Source organism: Plecotus auritus (assembly GCF_963455305.1).
Source record: "Plecotus auritus genome assembly, chromosome: 11".
Classification (NCBI taxonomy): Eukaryota; Metazoa; Chordata; class Mammalia; order Chiroptera; family Vespertilionidae; genus Plecotus; species Plecotus auritus.
Genome location: NC_137777.1, coordinates 33,161,918 through 33,179,118, shown reverse-complemented (window position 1 = coordinate 33,179,118; position 17,201 = coordinate 33,161,918).

The window sequence follows — 17,201 nt, the reverse complement described above, 5'->3', positions numbered from 1 at the left end:
TGAGGAGTGTTCAGTTTCTCCCAAGCATGTTGGTTGATACAAAAGGTTTCTCCAAAAGCAGAATCAGTGTGCTTTAAGGAGGGGGAGTTAGTGCAGGGGGGTAAAAGTGATAGATGTTCACTGTAGTTTCCTTTGATGACTCCTTTCAAATGCTGATCCTCTCCTATATCCCTGAGAGTCACTGTCAACAATTTTTTGTGGCTATTCATCCAGACATATCTTTTGTGATTTACATAAAATATTTATGCATGAGGGGAAATATTTTATTGTGTATTTTTAGTCTTACTTTAACAAAAACCCTGCATTTTTACATTAAATGAAGTAACATTTTCTTCAACTTGCTTTTTTATATTTGTTCTTGTAAATATAATCATGTTAGTACATAAGGATCTATCTCGACTATGTAGGTATATAGAGAGCTATCTCAAGAAAGCTAGTATCTACAGATCTACCTTAACAGTTACTGCATATTTTTATATAATACACATATATTATAGTATATTAACTGTATTAAACTACCATGTACTTAGTTACTATTCTATTAAGGATTTTTCTCTCTCCCTCTGCTGTCTACTCATATTTTAATATTAGCAATGCCATAATAAACATTCTGATACTAGAGGCCCAGTGCACGACATTCGTGCACTGGGGGGTGGAGGGGAGGGGTGCCCCTCAGCCCAGCCTGCGCCATCTTGCAGTCCAGGACTCCTCGGGGGATGTCTGCCTGCTGGCATGCAGGTCTGCAGGGAGTGGGCCTAAGCCGGCAGGCGGACATCCCCTGAGGGGTCCTTAGTGCTGTTGCGGAGGCGGGAGAGGCTCCCGCCACCGCGGCTGCACTCGCCAGTCGTGAGCCCGGCTTCTGGCTGAGCAACACTCCCCCTGTGGGAGTGCACTGACCACCAGGGGGCACCTCCTGCGTTTAGTGTCTGCCTCCTGGTGGGTAGTGCACGTCATAGCGACTGGTCTTTCTGCCGTTCTGTCGATGTGCATATTAGGGTTTTATTATATAGGATACTAGTTTATTCTACATATGGAAGTATTTCTTAAAGGTAACTATTGTATTGAGAAGTGGCATTATTAGGTAATGCCAAATTTCATCTGAAATAGCTGTACTAATTTATACTCATAGCTATTTATAATTTACTTTTACAGCAAAGTGTGAGACAGTTTGTTGACAATGTCACCAGTGCTTGATATAATTCACCCGTAATTTTTGCTAATCTAAAGGATGAAAAAATAGTATCAGATTTTTAGTTTTAATTTGAGTTTTTCTGTTTATTATTGAAGTCTATCATCTTTTTCTGGTTTTATTGGCCTTTTGCTTTTTTATTTCTATGAATTGCTTGGCATGTGCTTTGCTGTTAATAAATATTTTTGTTTGACTGATTAGTAGATTTTAAAAATCCATTCTGAATGCTATTTGTCTTATTAGGTAAGTGATAAATAATATAACTAAGTCCATTATTTGTGTTTTAAAATTTATTAATTTATTTCTTTATGGCTTTTTATTTTTTAAAAGTGAGATATAATTGACATATAACATTTTATGTATACAGCATAATGATTTGATAAATATATGAATACATTGCAAAATGATTACCACAATAATTTTGGTTAACATCCATCACACATGTATAACCCACATTCTCAATTCCTTTATTTTCAATTTTATTTGGTTTGAGATACAGCTCTTGTAATCATCAATGAACTAAATATATTATTAGTCCAGAATGAGTATCTCTATAATTTAGAGGTGTTGAAACTATTCACATTACTTATTATTCACATTTATTGTCTTTGATATTTCATAATGATGATAATTTTCAAATGTTGACTGACTTTACATTTTTGTATTCAGTTTAGCACTTGAGGTTATTTGATTCTGATAGACTCTGCTTGAACAGTCAGCCTATGGGAGGGCGGGAACTACTTGTAGGGTGGTGGCCCACACTGTTTTAGAGTGAGGGAGATAGACAGGATATACAACTAGATCATTGCCTTGTCTCACTTGCCCAAACTCCCATAATAAACATTCCTGCTCAGAATAAAATACCCCAGATGCTACTGCTTGGCACTGGACTTAGGAGATGACATGGAGGGCTCTCTATTTCTGGTTCCTTGAATTGAGTTACTCAAGTTGATCACCTGGTTATGTCTCTGGATGCCCTCTGTTCATGGATTCTACCATTGTGGTTATGCTTAGATTTGCTATAACTTTCTGTGTCAGCACAGTCCTCTAAGCTAAAATGTGTTCTAATCATCAGGCCATCCTGTGAAGTACACATAACCATTACAGATTTCTCCCATGCCCTGAACCACTGAGTATTCATATCAGTTTTTAGCAATGCTAGGCACACATATTATTTATAGGATTTGGTGCAAGAGGTGAGACTACTGATGTTGGATCTGGTCAGTCTGCCTCTTAAAACCAGATCCTTTAAGCACTGCTGTATTTAGATACTTGTTGGCCCGGTTAATTCATTAATGCACATTAGACTCTTCTGCTAAATCCTGCATTTTATATTGACCAGTACAGTTTGACTTCTCTGTTCCAAAAGCTATTAAAGATTTAATTAAAATTCTCTCAGACAGTATAGCTATCATATAATAGTATAAATCACTTGGGTTTTTTAATAATAATTTTATTAATAATAATAATAATTAATAATAATAACTTTATTAATAATAATATACAACCTATTTTTTAATTTAAATTCTTTATTGTTTAAAGTATTACATAAGTCTCCTTCTTCCCCCATTGACTTCTCCCCAGCCACGCCCACCCCCCAAGCACATGCCCTCACCCCCCTACCCCATCTGTGTCCAATAGTTATGCTCATATGCATGCATACAAGTCCTTTGGTTGATTTCGTACCCCCTCACCCTCCACCTTCCCTCATAGACTGGACAGTCTGTTCGATGCTTCTATGACTCTGGTTCTATTTTTGTTCATCAGTTTATGTTGTTCATTATATTCCACAAATGAGTGAGATCATGTGGTATTTTTCTTTCACTAGCTGGCTTATTTCACTTAGCATAATGCTCTCCAGTTCCATCCATGCTGTTGCACATGGTAAGAATTCCTTCTTTTTTTTACAGCAGTGTAGTATTCCATTGTGTAGATATACCAGTTTTCTAATTCACTCATCTGCTGATGGGCACTTAGGCTGTTTCCAAATCTTAGCTATTATAAATTGTGCTGTTATATAGAGGTGCATATATCTTTTCTGATTGGTGTTTTTGTTCTTTTGGGATATATTCCTAAAAGTGGGATCACTGGGTGAAATGGAAGTTCCATTTTTAATTTTTTGAGGAAACTCCATACTGTTTCCCACAGTGGCTGCACCAGTCTGCATTCCCACCAACAGTGCACAAGGGTTCCTTTTTCTCCACATCCTCGCCAGCACTTGTCATTTGTTGATTTGTTGATGATAGCCGTTCTGACAGGTGTGAGATGATACCTCATTGTTGTTTTTATTTGCATCTTTCAGATGATTAGTGACTTTGAGCATGTTTTCATATGTCTCTTGGCCTTCTGGATGTCTTCTTTCAAAAAGTGTCTATTTAGGTCCTTTGCCCATTTTTTGCTTGGATTGTTTATCTTCTTTTTGTTAAGTTGTATGGGTTCCCTATAAATTTTGGAGATTAAGCCCTTATCGGAGATAACATTGGTAAATATGTTCTCCCATGCAGGGGGCTTTCTTATTGTTTGGTTTCTTTTGCTGTGCAGAAGCTTTTTATTTTGATGCAGTCCCATTTGTTTATTGTCTCCTTAGTTTCCATTGCCCTAGGAGCTGTATCAGTAAAGATATTGCTACGACAAATGTCTGCTATTTGGCTGTCCATGGCTTCTTCTAGGATTTTTATGGTTTCCCCTCTTACATTTAAGTCCTTTATCCATTTTGAGTTTATTTTTGGGTATGGTGAAAGTTGGTGGCTCTACAGACTATTTTTTAATGTCTAGATTATATCAGACTGGTGGCTGAAATTTAATGTCACCTGTGGTTTCTTATTCTTTTTTTCAATCTACAGAATCTTAAAATTCTTACTTATTCCTGATGAAAGAACATTTTGACGGTTGTTTGGGATATTGTTCTTATTTATCTTTTATTATAAGATATTTTGGAGGATAATCTGTTAATCCAGCTCTCTACTAATAAATTTAGGTTTTTTACTATAGTCAAGTCTTCATAAATGGATCCAACTCTTCTGTTTCCCAAACTTGTCTACTTTCTATAAATAATAAATCAATTCACTTTTCTTAGTTTTTTCTGTAAAAATAATACTTATATAAAGATTCCTTTCAGTCCTCTTCTTCCTCAATCCTTGGTCTCTAGATGCTTGTCAAAGGCTAGCAGTGGAAGATAGTGTACAAAGTCTTGAAACTTACACACCTCACTGTCTGACATTGACTGAAGTGTTGATAGTATGTGGTAGATGCATTTATATTAAATTTAGTCAGGGATAGATGTGCCCTGAGTTGTAGAGGATCCAGCTATATTTAATTTACATTTAACCTAAAAAAGAGTGGAAACATTTTGTAGTAGAATGGCTATGACTATTTAAAGCTGGAGGTTTACAATAGGTTACCAGTTTGATTCCCAGTCAGGGCACATGCCCGGGTTGCGGGCTCCATCTCCAGTAGGGGTGGTGCAGGAGGCAGCTGATCAATGACGTTCCTCTCTTATCGACATTTCTATCTTTCTATACTTCTCCCTTCCTCTCTCTATAAAAATCAATTACAAGTTTTTTTTAAAAAAGGTGAAGGTTTATATTAGGCACTTTTAGGATTGTCAGGCAAATATGGGGGTGGGGGCAAAAAAGGTTCAAAAATGTAGAGAGAAAGACTGAAATATAGAAAGGAAAATACTCTTCTTCTAAACCTGACAGCTTCAGCACAGCAATGATCTTAAATTACAAATTAAAGTGATTTTAATCAAGAGCTCAAATTTGGGAAAACAGGTTGTACCTGTATATAGCTACATAAACATAAATATTCTCCGTATGTAATCACATTATACCCAAATGTTTCTGTAGAAACGATAGGAAAATATGTTTCTTTATATGACCCAGGGAAGTGTTTAGTGTATATAGAAAAAAACAGTGTCAGGTGCAGTTAGAAATAGCTAGCACTTTCCCCTTAAGGCCTCTACCTCATAGACTGCCAGCCTCGCCCACACTTCACAGCCTTCCTAGCATCCTGTGTCTCTATAGCGATTTTATGTTCCATGTTTTTAGTTGCTATGTGGTTAGTGACATATATTGTGTTTGTGTATATTTGCTCACATATATGTAGATAAAAAATATAAATATACATGTTTTTTCTTAATGACAGTCTAAACAAACCCCCAGCCTTAAACTGATGGAGCACATTGGGGTCTCATTTAGAAAATGTTAGGTAAGGTTAAATTTCCTTGAGTGTCAACTAATTCCAGGCACTTATCTTAAAGAAAATGCAGGAATAGAGCAAGGTTGATAAATAAGTGAATTTTATACACATTTGTTAGGCCTCATGCTTTCATAACAAAGCTACTAAGTTGCATTTGCCTTAACCTTAGTGTTTTCCTTATTTTTCCCACTTTTTATTGTATAAAGCAAACAAAATTTAGAAAAAGGGGAGATATTTTTCTCTGCCCATCACATTCCTTCCCAGACACAAAAAAGGTTTTAATTCTGGCAGCAACTTAGTGCCCAAATAGAAATATATCATTTACACCTCATTGAAATGTTATGATTAAATAATTTTATTTTTAAATGCATTAACAACATGAAAGAGGATTAGATGCAGATAGATTTGGGACAATTCAGCATCAGCTCAAATAGAAAAATGCCTTGCTGCCTCTAGGGTTCGAACTTCTAATTCATTTGAACTCATTCTGGTCCATTTACAATACATCTATCTATTCTGACAGTTTTTGCCCACACCTAGTGTCAATGTATTTTCTGCTTCCTACATCTACTCACTTTTCTTCAAACACAGGTTTAGGAAGCAATCAGGGTTGCTAAACCTTAGACTCCTAATGTGTTCCTAAGGCATATATTCTGGGTATCTTGATTTCTATAGGATGTTAAATATTTTCCGTTTTTATTTTAATGATATTCTAAAAATATACATATATTCTCAGCTATTAGAAAATGACAGAATAATGATACATGATTTCAGTGTCTTGATTAGCATTATTGTCAATTTTTATTTGTATATATTAAAGTTGCATTTGAAAGCAAATATTTTAAGTCAATAATGAGGTTATATCAGAATTAATTTTATCCAGGAGGGAGGTATACTGTATATTATATAAGCCATGTAACTGCTCTGTATGGTTTTGCCCCATAGAGAGAGTAAGACTTGTCTTGCGGAAGTTTACTGGTGCAAATAAGTGGTGCATGGACAATGAATGAAGAAGACTGAGGAGTGGGAGAAAGAAGCATTATTTCCTGTCCTCCAGAATCTAAATAAAAAATTATAAAATTTGTGCAATATCATAGATATAAGTGACATTGTGTAGACTCTTAAATGATTCTTACAGAAGATTTTCAAAAAACTACACATACAGTAAAAATTAACTAAAATACACCTTTCAATACTACATCAGATGTAATTTTACAGTGTTCTCTAATAACCTTTGCAACATTTATTTTCAAAATTTTGAAATTTTTTTTCACAGTTTTAGTCATATATGAAGACCCTGGTGACAAAATGGAACTAAGATGATATTGAGTAATCTATATATATAAAAGCCTAAGCGCCATTACAACCGAACGACCAGAATGACTGGAATGACTGATCGACCAGTCGCTATTATACATACTGACCACCAGGGGGCAGACGCTTAATGCAGGAGCTGCCTCCTGGTGGTCAGTGCACTCCCACAGCCAACCTCCTGTGGCTGACCAACCTCCCTCGGTCCCTCCCCCTGGCCGGTTGGCCAACCTCCTGCCGTACCTCCCCTGTTCTTCTCCCTGGCCAGCAGTCCCCAATTGGCCTGGCCCCGATTAGGACTGGGCGAGATGGCCCCAAATGGCTCTGATCGCCAGCCAGGGCTAGGGACCCAACCTGTGCACAAATTCGTGCACCAGGCCTCTAGTAATAAATAATGCTTTATTTGGGGATAAATGTTAACTTATAAATACAAGCAAAAACAATTCCTAAGAAGCCTTTAGTTTTAGGTGGGAAAATAGAAGCATACAATAATACTTTTAATTTTTTTAAACTAGAAATTGATTTGTTTTTCTTTTTTTTTTTAGTGAAGGAAAAAGACCCATTTTGAAAAATGCCTGTGGAGAGTTTTCTAAATGATATGAAATAGTAGTCTAGATAAATTTCCAAAATAAATGAATAATGAAATATAAGTGTATCTAAATTTTATTATAGCTTCTATGTAAAAAGTTTATTAAATTTATTGGGGTGACATTGGTTAATAAAATTGTATACTTGAAACAGTATACAATTCTATAAGACATCATCTGTATATTGTATTGTGTGTTTATCACCCAAAGTCAAATCTCCTTCCATCACCATATATTTGACTTCCTTTACCCTTTATCTACTTCCCCCAAACTCCCTGTCTCTCTGGTAACCACCATACCGTTGTCTATGACTCCAATGGAGTAATTGGTTGCGTGCAGTTCTTACACAGTATAGCTTAGATTTTTTAATGGGTCATAAGTATGTCAAAATTATATTACAGAAGGCAGTACAATTTCAGTAGAGTATATAATTCTGTTTTAGTCATTGAGAAATAATTTAATATTCTGAAATATCCTTTCTGAAATAAAATTTCAGTTATAATCTAAACTTAGCATAAGTTGTTTTAAAATATCTGCTGTGTTTTTTCTTCTTTCAATGAAAGCTTACTTTACTTGAACCAAACATCTTTGAGTTCAGACCTTTTCCATTTATTATTCTGAAAATTATTGGCCATGAACAATGATATGATTTCAGGGAGAATTATTATTAACTTTTTCTAGAACGGTTCTCTATTACCAAATAATGGCCACATTAAATTACTTGGAAAACAAATTATTTTTTAAAAGAATGAGCTTTAATTCATATTTTCACAAAGTAAGAAATTATTTCTTTTGAATAGAAACAATTCCCTTGGGAATGTAGTTGCATAGAAAATGATGCAAGGTGTAAATATCTAATAGCTGGCAGATGCAATTTTTTTTTTAATTGGTGAAATTGTCAATTCCTTAGAGCTCAGTAACATTTATTGGTGATAGATAAAGCAGAAGCATTTCAGATTAGGAAAGGGAACGAATAAGGTAGAATTGGGGATGTGAAAAGGAAGACCCAAGGGGGAAAAAAAAACTACTTAATGAGTTTGTTATCTTTTTCATTTTATTTATTTATTTTAACTTATCCTTATTGTTGAAAGTATTACAGATGTCCCCTTTGTTTGTTTGTTTTTTCCCATTGACCCCTTCCACCCTGCACCTGCTCCTCCCAGGCCTTCACCACACTATTGTCTGTGTCCATGGGCTATGCATATCTATATATATAAAAGCCTAAATGACCATTATGACTGAACAACCAAACGACCTGTCAACCAGCCGCTATGACATGCACTGACCACCAGGGAGCAGACGCTCAATGCAGGAGCTGCCCCCTGGTGGTCAGTGTGCTCCCACAGCCAACCTCCTGAGGTGGGTCAACCTCCTGCAGTCCCTTTCCCCTGGCCAACTGGCCCTGATCACCCCAATAGAGACTGTGTGAGACGGCCCTGATTGCTGGCCAGGCCAAGGCACCCCACCTGTGCACGAATTTGTGCACCAGGCCTCTAGTATGTGTATAAGTTCCCTGGTTAGTCACTCCCCTCCACTTCCCTACCCCCACCTTCCCTCTGAAATTCGTCAGTCTGTTCCATGTTTCTATGTCTCTGGATCTACTGAGTTTGTGATCTTAGGTTTCACTGTAACTGGCCTTGTTCAGAATTAGAACTAAACATTGTAGTTAGCTATGGATAAAGAATTGATCAAATTTCTCTTGATAAACAAAAAAAAAAGGTTTCTTAAGAAGAGTCAGGAGGTTAGAATGGAGCTTACATCCCTGATCACATGGGGTGCAATAAACAATACTCTCTTTAAAATTACCATGGTGAGAAAAGGGGAAAGTGCCCCACCATTTCATGCTCATCTCAGATGGATACATAATGTCATTGCTTTGGCTATTCAACATAAAAGACATTTTACTCAATGGTTACATTGCAGAGACTTCGAGTTCACCAAAACCTTTCAGTAAAGTGAATTATTTTATTTGGGGAAATCAAGAGCAATGCATAACAAACTACTGATTTTAATCTCATTCCCATAGAAAATAAGAAAAATCAATTTCTTCACAAATATCATAATAACATACCCACCTGGGTTTTCTGATCCCATCTGTTTTCAGAAGAGACCAAATTAAAACACTTCTCATAGTTAAAACACAAACTGAAATTTCATAGATGTCTTGGAAAATAAGACTCCTTCCATTATTTGCATGTCTTTCTGAGTTAAAGATACAAGTTTTTCTCCTTTTAAAGACAGAGGTAGTCTGTAGTACTCTAGATAAATAAATTGTGTTACATTCCTTATACATAAAGTACTAAAATTCTTCCTAAACCTTTAAATTAAATTAGGTATGCATTTGAAGCACTTTTACAGAAACTGCTACAAAGTAGAAATTCAATAAATCTATATTATACTTTAAATCTAAATTTATTTTTCATTTAAGTTTTATAAATATACTAGAGGCCCAGTGCACGAAATTCGTGCAAGGTGGGGGAGGTGTCTCTCAGCCCAGCCTGCACCCTTTCCAATCTGGGACCCCTTGAAGGATGTCCAACCTCCCGTTTAGGCCCAATCCCATTGGCCTAAATGGGCGGTAGGACATCCCTCTCACAATCCAGGACTGCTGGCTCCCAACCGCTCACCTGCTTCTGCCTGATTGCCCCTAACCACTTCTGCCTGCCAGCCTGATCACCCCCTAACCACTCCACTGCCAGCCTGATCGACACCTAACTGCTCCCTGGCCAGCCCGATTGCCCCTAACTGCCCTCCCCTGCTGGCCCAGTCACCCCAAACTGCCCTCCCATGCTGGCCTATCCCCCCCAACTGCCCTCCCCTTCAGGCATGGGTCCCCTGCCCAGCTTTCCTCCCTTGCAGGCCTGGGTCCCACCCAAATGTCCTCCCATGCAGGCCTCGGCCCCCCAACTGCCCTCCCCTGCAGGCCTGGGTCTCCCCCAACTGCCCTCCCCTGCAGGCCTGGTCCCCCTGCCAACTGCCCTCCCCTGCTGGCCTTGTCCCCCACCCCCAACTGCCCTCTCCTGCAGGCCTGGGTCCCCCCTACTGCCCTCCCCTGCAGGCCTGGTCCCCTCCCAACTGCCCTTCCCTGCAGGCTGGGTCCCTCCCAACTGCCCTCCCCTGCAGGCATGGGTTCCCCCCAACTGTCCTCCCCTGCAGATCTGGCCCCCCCACAATTGCCCTCCCCTGCAGGCCTGGGTCCCCCACCCAACTTTCCTCCCCTGCAGGCCTGGGCCCCCAAACTGCCCTCCCTGCAGGCCTAGTCCCCCCAAAAGCCCTCCCCTGCAGGCTTGTTTGCCCCCAACTGCCTCCCCTGCTGGACCGGTCACCCCTAACTGCCCTCCCCTGCAGGCCTGGGCCTTCCCTAATGCTCTCCCCTGCTGGCCTGGTCCCCCCCAACTGCCTTCCCTTGCAGGCCTGGGTCCCACCCAACTGTCCTCTTCTGCAGGCCTGGGTCCCACCCAACTCTTCTCCCCTGTAGGGCTGGTCCCCCCCAACTCTCCTCCCCTGCAGGCCCGGTTCCCCCCTCAACTGCCCTCTCCTGCAGGCCTGGTTCCCCCCTACTGCCTTCCCTTGCTGGCCTGGTCACCCCCAACTGCCCACAACTGCCCGCCCCTGCCAGCCATCTTGTAGCGGCCATCTTGTGTCCACATGGGGGCAGGCATCTTTGACCACATGGGGGCAGACATCTTTTGTCTTGGATGATGGTCAATTTGCATATTACTCTTTTATTAGATAGGACTAGAGGCCCAGTGTATGAAATTCATGCACGGGGTGGGGGGGAAGGGGAGGTCCCTCAGCCAGGATTGCAAGAGGGCGCAGGCCAGGCAGAGGGACCCCACTGGGGCCAGGAAGGGACACGGGAGGTTTGCCAGCAGGGGAGGGACCGCAGGAGGGCTCCAGGGCATGTCTGGCCCATCTCACTCAGCCCCGATCAGCTGGACTCTGGCAGCAAGCTAACCTACCGGTAGGAGCGTCTGCCCCCTGCTGGTCAGTGCACGTCATAGCAAGAAGTTGAGTGGCCTTAGCATATCATTAGCATATTATGCTTTGATTGGTTGAATGGTTGACTGGACAACCAGACACTTAGCATATTAGGCTTTTATTATATAGGATATGAATATATAGTTTTGATAATTATCTCCATATCTCCGAAAAAACAACAACACGTATTGCTTATATAAAATTCTTGATTTCTTAATATTTAACATTATTTAGGAACTTTCCATATTCCATAGGCAAATATGAATTTTGCCTTCTTCCATTCCTTGACTAGACAATAATAATGCTCCATAAAAAAGTACTAGTCCAGCCATAGGCATATAGAGTTTCCTGGTATATTCAGACATAATGTAGACAAGTAATTAATTCTAACACATTTTGATATGTTGTTTTTGCTGCATATTCATTAAACATAAATGTTAACTTTATTAATGACTTAAATTATAACTTTATATATTTTTTTAATTTAATAAATCTTTATTGTTCAGATTATTACAATTGCTCCTCTTTTTTCCCCCATAGCTCCCCACCCTCTTCCCTTACCTCTCCCCCACTGTCCTCATCCATAGGTGTATGATTTTTGTTCAGTCTCTTCCCGCACCCCCCACACCTCTTCCCCCCCCGAGAATTGTCAGTCCACTCCCTTTCTATGCCCCTGATTCTATTATATTCACCAGTTTATTCTGTTCTTCAGATTTTTTATTCACTTGATTTTTAGATTCACTTGTTGATAGATAAGTATTTGTTGTTCATAATTTTTATCTTTACCTTTTTCTTCTTCTTCCTCTTCTTAAAGAATACCTTTCAGCATTTCATATAATACTGGTTTTGCGGTGATGAACTCCTTTAGCTTTTTCTTATCTGTGAAGCTCTTTATTTGACCTTCAATTCTGAACGATAGCTTTGCTGGGTAATCTTGGTTGTAGTTCTTGCTATTCATCACTTTGTATATTTCTTGCCACTCTCGTCTGGCCTGCATAGTTTCTGTTGAGAAATCAGCTAACAATTGTATGGGTGCTCCCTTGTAGGTAATTAACTGTTTTTCTCTTGCTGCTTTTAATATTCTCTCTTTGTCTTTTGCTCTTGGCATTTTAATTATGATGTGCCTTGGTGTGGTCCTCTTTGGGTTCCTTTGTTTGGGGTTCTGTGCACTTCCTGGACTTGTAAGTCTATTTCTTTCACCAGGTGGGATAATTTTTCTGTCATTATTTCTTCAAATAGGTTTTCAGTATCTTGCTCTCTCTCTTCTTCTGCCACCCCCATAATTCGGATGTTGGTATGCTTGAGGTTGTCCCACAGGCTCTTTACACTATCTTCACATTTTTGGATTCTTTTTTCTTTTTGCTTTTCTGGTTGAGTGTTTTTTGCTTCTTTGTATTTCAAATCTTTGACTTGATTCTTGCGGTCCTCTAGTCTGCTGTTAGGTCTCTGTATAATATTTTTTATTTCAGTCAGAGTATTTTTAATTTCTAGTTGGTCCTTTTTCATATCCTCGAGGGTCTCGCTAAATTTATCGGCCTTTTCTAGGAAATTCTTGAAAAATCTTATAACCGTGCTTTTGAACTCTATATCCAGTCGTTTGCTTTTCTCCATTTCTTTCATTTGTGATCTGTTTCTTTGTCTCCGTATTTTCGTTGCTTCCCTGAGTTGGTAGGGTAGATTTGTGTGCTAGGTGTCCTATAGGGCCCAGTGGCTCAGCCTCCCCAGTTACCTGATGTGGACACTCTTGGTGCACCCCTTTGTGGACTGTGTGCACAGCCTTGTTGTAGTTAAGTCTTGGTTGTTGTTGGAATCACTGGGAGGAATTGACCTCCAGGCCAATTGGCTGTGAGGATCAGCTGTGTCTACGCTGGGAGAACTTCTGTGCTGGAGACACCCTTATGAGACAAGACTTGCAAAATTGCAAAAGCCTCTCTGCTCAGCTTGGATGGGGCGGAGTCTCAGGGCGGAGCAGACAGCCTTGGCTTCCCGTCAGTCCTGCCCTATGAGGCCCCTGGGTCTCAGTGTCCCGTGGTAATCACTGCAAGCACCTCTGAGAGAAAGCCGCCCTCAAGTGTCGCCTGCTGCCAGACAGTCCAGTTTCTCCCCAAATGAGTCTGGGTTCCCAGAGTCTTGCCCGGAACTGGAGTTCAGTGCAGTCAGGAGCTTTTGTCTCACTCCCACTTGAGAAAGCCAGCCACACACTCAGCAGTCAGTTCTCTCCATGTGCGCACGCGACTCTGGACCTCTGCCTTCTGCAGCTTCCCTGAGTCTCAGTGTGCTTTTCTTTTTTCCTGACTGTCCAGATTCCCCCCGAATGAGTCTGGGTTCCCAGAGTCTCTCCCAGAACTGGGGTTCAGTGCAGTCGGGAGCTTCCATCTCCCTCCCGCTTGAGAAAGCCAGCCACACACTCAGAAGTCAGTCCTCTCCGTGCTCACGTCTCCCTACCTCAGCCTTTTTCAGCTCCTCTGAGTCTCAATGTGCTTTTCTCTTTCCTCCTAGTTGTAGAATTTCCACTCAGCCAGCTTTCCTGTGGTTCTGGATGATGTTGGTTTTGTCTTTTAGTTGTAGTTTTGAAATTGTTGTGTGAGGCAGCAGTTTAGGTGTTTACCTATGCCACCATCTTGGTTTCTTCTCAAATTATAACTTTAATTTACTCAATCATAAATGCTTTTATTAAGCAAATGTTTGTTGAATAACAATTATCTCCTAAGGTCCACAAATGGAGAAACAAATGTTAATGTTATAATTCTGTGATGTTTAGAATCTTTGAAGGAAAGACATATCACATACAAACGTAACAAGATGACACTGTGATCAGAATGAACATAAGTAGAAAGTTAAGAATACCGGAGAGAAATGTTCTATTCCTGCCAGCATTCAATAGTGGTAGATTTATAAAAATGGGACCATCTTTCAAGGCAATGGAAAGAAAAATCTATTTAGGAGCAGATGAGTGAAGGAGCATAATGTAGTTGGAGAAAGCTAATTGGTTGGTTTCACAGGTACAAGATATAGTGGGGAGGTATCTTGGGATCAGATTATAAATTTTTCTTTGGAATATTTAGTTTGAATTTTATATGAGGAAGACAAAAGAAGGCAAATTTGGTCAGTTTTGCTATTGTTGATCTTATTTTGGTTTAGAAAAGCAAGTATAGATGTTATATAGTAAATGGATTGGAGAAAGGAGAGCCAGATAGGGGATGGAGTGCAGGATATCAGTTAGGAGCTATTCAGAATCCTGGAGCAAAAATGTGAGAATCTGAAGTAAGGCTGAATTTGTAAGTGTAGTGGTAGAGATGTAAGAGAAGGAGTAAAAAACTAGATCTGGGATTCAATTTTGATATAGAGTCAATAAGGCTTGTTAATGAATTCACTGTGTTTCAAGAGACAGAAGGAGAAATAAAGGAATCTGAAATTTCCAGTTAGAATGACTAAATGGCAAGTTAATCAAAATTGAATTAGAGGAGGTTGGATAAAATGCTAAATTTAGAATGTGGTAATTATCAAAAGAGGAATAAATGCATCTAATAAATAGCTGGGAAAACAGTGTGAAGTTCGGAAGACCATGAAAAGAAATACTTCATTTTACCTTCATTTAGCTCTTGAGCATATGAAATTGGCACCAAAGTCGATGGTTTTCTCTAAAGCCATTAACATGTTTTGGATTTCACTCTCCGTAATCCAGGATTCTATCTTTCCTGGAATGATAGCTGTTAAAGAACATGAGTCTTGTTTAGTTTCATTTCCTTCAAGACCTGGCAGAAGATCTGGTGGAAGTAGATGCTCCATAAATATTTCCCTGAATTGATAAATAACTTGACAACATTTTCCTCTCCATGAGAACAGCCATTATATTAGCAGTGGATGATGACAGACAATGTGGGGCATCTTGGGAAATTGGTCAATCTCAAATAAATATGTGAACTTTAAAGTTGTACCCAAACAGATGAGAGTTCCCTATTGCTGCAATAGTGCAGAGGAAGGTCACAGTAAAGGGAGGATAGGTCAAAGTTCTCAAATTTGGCCACTAGTGGAATTTCATGCAAATTGCTTGAAAGTACATATTCCTGGGTTCTAGGCCACAAAGAGTGATAATCTGATCTCTGGGGAATTTACAGTTTATAATTCTTATGTATATAGCCAAGTTCATTTTAGTTTGTTTCATTTGGTAATGTGCCATAATTTTCTGGTCAAATATATTTGGCCCATAATATATTGTTCACAGTTCAACAGTTTTCTGTAGAATTTTTCAGTTTTTAATGTATTAATTTATTTGTAAATCTCCAAGAGATGGATAGACCACATTGCATTTATCAAGTTTCTTTGATCATCCTCTTTTTGCAGATTCCTATCAGGGCTAGGGTTTGGGGAAAATTTTTGAATTTTTGGTATTTAGAGAGGGATTTAATTACTGAGCCTAATATCTAATTTAAGAACATAGTTATCAGCCATGTTAATTTGGTGCTAGATCAAAGGAGTTACTGACCCAGGGCTCTCTAAATTTTCCAAATTTTATATTTGGAAATCAAAATGAATCCCAGTGTCAGAGATGTTGCTTACCATCTCAACTTCCTGAATTAAAGAAATTTTCCAAGAGTGGGAGGTAAGGTATGTCCTGGGAACTGGTGTTTGACTGCATACCTAAGTGCCTTAAATCTTAGTTTTTGTTCCAAAGCAGTATATTCAGGTGGAATCAAAAGAATAATATTTTACATTATTAGAAAACACAGAAAAATATGGGTAATTTTGATAAAAAATGTTTTAGGCCAGGATATAATGATTGTAGGAATAAATTTGCTACAAATGGTCTATCATGCATGCAGATGATACTTCTTACCTAGAGCTAGCAGAATATTTCACACATAGTACTGCCAAGTGTTCACAGGTTAGAGTAGTATATAAGTAATAGAAACAACTTTTTCTAGGTTTTTTTGTTTTGTTTTGTTTGGCCTTGTACTATTTCTATCGAAATGATGAAAATACCCAAAAACAAATGGTTTATTTTCACATCTGAAGGTATTAGAGTATGCCTAAATTATATTTTTACATCCTACTGGGTAGAGTTCACTTACTAAATGTCAACTATGAAACTAACACCTGCAGGATATATCACATGAAAAACAGGATGATTTATTCATATGGAAATGCTTTTCTAGACTCAGTAAAAATAAGCTATAGTCAATCTGAAACTCTAATCTTATTTTTGATATTGCTCATAAATAATAACATCTCATTTTATATTCATACATATTAATGACTAAAAAGCTGACTATTTACATCTATTTAATCACTAACATATTAAAACCCTTGGAGGTTGAAGTTTCCTATGTAAAGCTGAGAAAAACTGATAGATTAAACTCAATAATGAGCTTATTGCTCATTTCTTGTGCAAATATAAATATTGTTGTCAGTCATTTCATAATAAATCCTATTTTTCATCATTTTATATAAATGTCCAAATCAAAACAAGAATTATTTTAATGTGAATAAAGAGTTCTATTAAATGGATCTAAATATTTTCTTTGTGTTTGCCTTAGAATTGGCTGTCGATGGATTTTATGTAACTAATGAATAACAGCAACCCAAATACCCATCTAATAAACCACATTATCACCCCAAACCTGGTACAAAGATATGATATTAAATTTGTTATAAAATGTCACTGAAGATATGTAAATTAGATTTTATACCATAGCAAATACCACAAATGTGTACTTTATGATATGATATAATTTCATAGCATAAACCCTGTTCATCTCTGCTACTTAAAACAAATTCTGTTCTTCTAAAAGACTTCAATATTTGGAGAGAAAAATACACTTAAGGGTGAATAAAATAAATACACATACTCACTTTTTGCTTATATGGCTTAAGCTAAATGTTGTCTCTTCTGGAATTGTCTAACAAATTGGTTTTATTATGAAAATCTGAGT